Consider the following 5,708-nt stretch of genomic DNA (forward strand, 5'->3'; position numbering starts at 1 on the left):
GCATCCCCAAAATTTTGGTAGGGTGTATTTTCATTGTCATTTGTTTCTATGTATCTTTTGATCTCTCCTCTAATTTCTTCTTTGACCCGGTCATTCTTTAAAAGTATGTTGTTTCATCTCCATGTATTTGTGTTTTTTCCTGCTTTCTTTTTGCAGTTGATATCCAATTTTAAAACCTTGTGATCAGAGAATATGCTTGGTATGATTTTAATCTTCTTAAATTTGCTGAGGCTGATTTTATGTCCCAATATATGGTCTATCCTTGAGAATATTCCATGTACACTAGAAAACAATGTATAGGCTGATGGTTTAGGGTGAAGTGCTCTATATATGTCAGTTATGTCCATTTAATCTAAGGTGTCATTTAGGGCTGCATTTCATTATTTATTTTCTGTTTGGATGATCTATCCATAGCTGTCAATAATGTATTTAAGTCCCTTATTATAACTGTGTTTTGGTCAATTTCTCCCTTTAGTTCTGTTAGTAGATGCTTGGTATATTTCAGTGCTCCCTGATTGGGGGCATAAATATTGATGACTGTCATGTCTTCTTGTTGTATAGTCCCCTTTACCATTATGAAATGTCCATCTTTGTCTCTTGTTACCTTTTTCACCCTGAAGTCTGTTTCATCTCATATCAGTATGGCTACACCTGATTTTCTCTGGATACCATTTGCTTGGAGTGTCAATTTCTACCCTTTCACTTTGAGTTTATGCTTGTCCTTGTAGCTGAGATACGTCTCTTGGAGACAGCATATGGTTGTGTTTAGGTTTTTGATCCAATCTGCTACTCTGTGCCTTTTTATTGGTGAGTTCATTCCATTTACATTTAAGGTGATTATTGATATCTGAGGATTTCCTATCATTCTATCTTTAGTTTTCTGGTAAGATTGTGTCTCCACTGTTTCTTTGCCTTTTTGTTGTTGTCTATTATTTCTGTGTGGTGGTATTCTATGATGTTACCCTCTGTTTCTTCTTTTATTACAGTATATATTTCAGTTCTGGATTTTTTTTTGAGTGGTTACCCTTAAGTTTATGTAAAAGAAAGTTTGATATTCAGAGTATTTCATTTTCTTCAGCACGCTTACTTTCTCCATTCCCATATTCCAGTTCAGGCCTTTACTCTCCCCCTTTTTATGTTTCAGTTGCCACAAATGGTCCCTGTTGATGGTGGTCGAATAGCCTCCTTTAGTATTTCTTGTAGTGCAGGTCGTGTATTAGAAAATTCCCTCAGCTTCTGTATGTCTGGAAAGGTCTTTATTCCTCCTTCATAGCTAAAGGACATCTTTGTTGGATACATTATTCTTGGCTCATAATTTCTCTCTTTCAACAGTTTGAATATTTGTTTCCACTCCCTCCTTGCTTGTAGAGTTTCTGCTGAAAAATCTGATGATAATCTAAAGGGCTTTCCTTTGTAGGTTACCATCTTCTCTTCCCTGGCTGCCTTGAGGCTTCTTTCTTGTCGTTGATTTTAGACAGCTTCAATACAATGTGCCTTGGAGAAGGCCTGTTGGGATTGAGGTAATTAGGTGTTCTATTTGCTTCTTGGATTCGAGGATCCAGTTCTGTCCATGAGTTTGGGAAGTTTTCATCGAAAATTTGTTTGAATATACTCTCTGTTCCCTTCTCTCTTTCTTCCCTTCTGGTATGCCCATTATTCTTACAGTGCTCTTTCTGATGGAGTCAGAAAGTTCTTGTAGAGTTCTTTCATTTCTTTTAAGTCTCAAGTCTCTTTCTTCTTCTATCTGTGTCATTTCCAGGTTTCTATCTTCGATGTCACTGATTCTTTCCTCCATCTGGTCAACTCTACTACCTAAGCTGGCTATTTCATTCTTCATTTCTTCTATTGAGTTCTTAATCTCCAGAAATTCTATTTGGTTCTTTTTTAAAATTTCAATCTCTTTCGTAAAATGCTCATGCTGTTCTTTGATTGAGTTTCTGAGTTCCTTTAACTGCCTATCTGTGTTTTCTTGTATCTCGTTGAGTTTTTTCAGAACTGCAATCTTGAATTCTCTGTCATTTAAGTCACATATTTCCATACTTTTAAGTTCCTTTTCTGGAGACTTTTCACTTTCTTTCTGAGCTGTCTTGTTGCCTTGGTTATTCATGGCAATTAATGATTTATCATTTCTCTTCCAAGACATCTACAGGAGTGGCTTCTGCAACAGGTTGATAGGAAGAGTTCTTTCTTTCTTTTTCCAGTACTTGTTGGTAGAATGCTTTATTTTTCTCCGACTGCAGCTTTTTTTTCTCTCTCACACGGTAGTGCTATGTTTTCTCTGCACTATTCCAGCTTCTCACACACAATGGGGCGATTCCCTGGGAGATGCACTTCTCCACTGTTAATAGTTCGCCTGGGTCACAGGGTGCAGTGTCTGTGTGGGTATGCGGAGAGCTTTTGAAGTTCCAAAGCTCTTCCTGCACCAGATTCAGAGCCTGTATGTTTCAGCAGTTCTGTTTATTCCTGCAGGGATCTGCCCAGATAGGTTGGGCCAGGGGCGGGGTGGATTGTGAGAGGTGGCCCAGAGCAATGGCGGTGACCACCACCACAGCCGGTCCTCCTTCCTCAGCTCCCTCCCCTTTGCCAGAACAAGTTTGGCTGCAAATCTGTGTCTGTGGTCCACAGTTCTCAGAACAGCAAATATTGTGTTATTTTTATCTGACACTGCTACTGTTCCGCTTCTAACACCGGGCAGATGGGGGCGGGGCGAGCTCTGGGACGGTAGGGAGGGGGCGGCTAGTCTCAGTGCCTAAGGCTTACATTCTCTGCTGGGCAGTGAGGGCTTAAACCACCGTTTTCAGCCTTCTTCTCTCAGTCTTTGCTCCAAGGTCTCTGCCGTGAGCGTTGGGTTTAGCCATATTGTATGCTGTTCCCTCAGCCTTTTGGGCCATAAGCGGAGCCCTAGCAGTCCGAGTTCTTCCTTCTCCTACAGCTGCGGTAGTTCTGGGATGCAGTGAGCTCCGAGCACTGAGTTAGGTCTGTGTCCTGCGCCTGCGCGGCGCCGTCTCCGCACTTTTCCCTTCCCGCCTCCCCTGCTCGCGCGATTCGCCCACTTTTAGGTGAATTCAGTAGTGGGCCTCTTCATCTTGCCTGTCTGCTGTGCAGGGAGTCCTTTGTGGAGTTATAGTTGATCGATTAGTTGTAAATTCCAGGGGAGATTTACAGAGGCTCACCTCATGCCGCCATTTTGATGATGTCTGCATATCCTGTTCTAATGGGTATATTCCCTGAATTTCAGATTGTCTTTCACTGTGCCACAGAATGAATGCCTTAAAAAAACAGAAGTTTACTTTCTCACAGTTCTGGAGGCCAAAAGTTTAAAATCAAGGTGTCAGCAGGGTCATGTTTCCTCTAAAACTTTGGTTAGAATCTTTCCTTGACTCCTCTAGCTTCTGGAGGTAGCCAGTAATTCGTGGTGTTTCTAGACTTGGAGATTTATCTCTTTAATTGCTGCCTCCATTGTCACATGACCATCTTCTTGTGTGTCTCTGTCTTCTTATCTTCTTATAAGAACACTAATCATATTGGATTAAGAGCCCATCCTATTCCAGTGTGACCTCATCTTAACTCATCTGAAGTAACCATATTTCCAATTAAAGTCTCATTCTGAAGTACTGGGGTCTAAGACTTCAACATGTATTTTTTGGGGACACAGTTCAACCCAAAACAGTTATGTACATGATCATGAATCCTGGTGGTGTTCACTGCAAACCTGAATATCTTACGGTGGGTGTGATGGCTTTTTCTCCTGAGACTTTTTCCTTAACGTTTTTGGGGGCTTCCATCTCTCTACCCTGACAGATTACTTTCCAGACTGACAATAGTAATAAGAGTTGTTAGTATTCCTTCTTTTACCATTACCCTTTCTAAGGGCTGGCTGTGAGATTAGTGGTCACACAGAGCCAGAATCTTCTGTCCTGCTCCCCTTGACCTACTACTCTTTGAAATCTTTTGAGTTTAGAGTGTACCTACTTCTTTAGTAGATTGCTGCTACTTTTTATTAACTTCATTAGGTATGTGAGGAGGAAATCTGCAGCCCAAATTAACTCTGCAGTCATTACTAGAAGTTCAATTTCAAATATTTGAGCGTAGCATTGAAAATATGTATTATAAATTATTGTCAAGAACTGTGAATTGTCTGAGGTTTTACCCTACATGCAGACTGACAAGTGAGCTTATCACAGTTTCATGGATGCTGGTGGAACAAATCCTGGGGCCAAGATGAAGGCCAATTTATTACTCACAGCAATAGCAGTGGCCAAAGTATTACTCAGAGCAAAAGCAGTAGCCAGAGTATCAGTGTTTGGCACCAGTTCCCCAAGCCCCATCTGCCACCAGGTGATATGAAGAGAATAAGACTACACCTGCAAACACAATAAGCTGCATTATAGGAGAGAAACCCTGAGTTTAGGGAACCTGAATGTTTTGTAATGGGCAGTAGGCATGCCTGCCCTTTTCTCCAGAAGGAGCATTGTCTTTATTATACTTTTCAGTAAATGTGTCTGCCCTTTGCTGTGAAGGGAGACACTATCTCTATCTGCCAAGGGAGCAAACCTACTCTTTGCTCCTGAGGAGAAACAATCTTTATCTCACAAGGCTATTTTTTATATAAACATCCTTGACAGGGTACCTCATTTGCAAGGCATTCGAAAATGCAGGAGCCCATAGAGAGCTGTCTTCCAACAATTGTTATGAGGTGATATTTTTTCATAAGAAGCACTTGTGGTGATATTGTTATATTTTCCAGAATATGTAATAATTTGCGTAAAGTTTTATAATGACAATATATTTAAATGCTGTTAAAAAAAATCCCTGCATAGAATAATAACTGTGTCATGCACTTCAGTGTGCATTTCATATATTTTTTTAGAAATGGTATTATGCAGTACCGTGTTTCCCTGAAAATAAAATCGGGTCTTATACCGTATTTCCCTGAAAATAACACTGGTTCTTATATTAATTTTTGCTCCAAAAGACACATTAGGGCTTATTTTCAGGGGATGTCTTATTTTTTCATGTACAACAATCTACATTTACTCAAATACAGTCATGTCATCTTTTTCTGGAACATTGTCATAATGTACTAAATGTGTCCATCTGGCTGACAGTCTTAACTGGGGCTTATTTTCGGAGTAGCTCTTATTTTCAGGAAAACATGGTAGGTAAAGTAGGGGTTTTGGAGACTGACAAGATTAATTTTTATTGCTAATTGGGCATTTCTTAATCGATGGGCAAATAAAAAAATACCTCAAAATTGTTTTCTTATTTAATCCAATTTTATCCAAAGAAAAACAGATAAGATTGGAGCGATTTAGTCCAATGTCATAGTGCTAATAGAAGATACTCAGGATTCAAACCAAGGCCTGTCTCACTCCCAATCCTGAATCCTTCTCCACTATATTACTACAAATCCATTAAGTAGCTGATATAATCATTAACAGGTGTTTTACATGTAGTAGTCAGAATTTATGGGTTAGCTTGGTCAACAGATACTTAAAATGTATTCTGAACTACTCCTTAGAAACAGACAAGACACAGTTGTGTTGAGGACAGAGAAATCAAAGCAGAGAACATCCCCAGAAAACAGAAATCTGTCACTGCTGTTATAGAAGTTGTATTTAGAGAGAAATTATATATATATATATATATATATATATATATATATATATTTATTTATCCATCCAGGCCTGGACATTGTCTATTGGCTG

The sequence above is a fragment of the Rhinolophus sinicus genome, chromosome 1 (genome assembly GCF_057876585.1).
Source record: "Rhinolophus sinicus isolate RSI-liver-muscle chromosome 1, RSI-T2T, whole genome shotgun sequence".
NCBI lineage: Eukaryota > Metazoa > Chordata > Mammalia > Chiroptera > Rhinolophidae > Rhinolophus > Rhinolophus sinicus.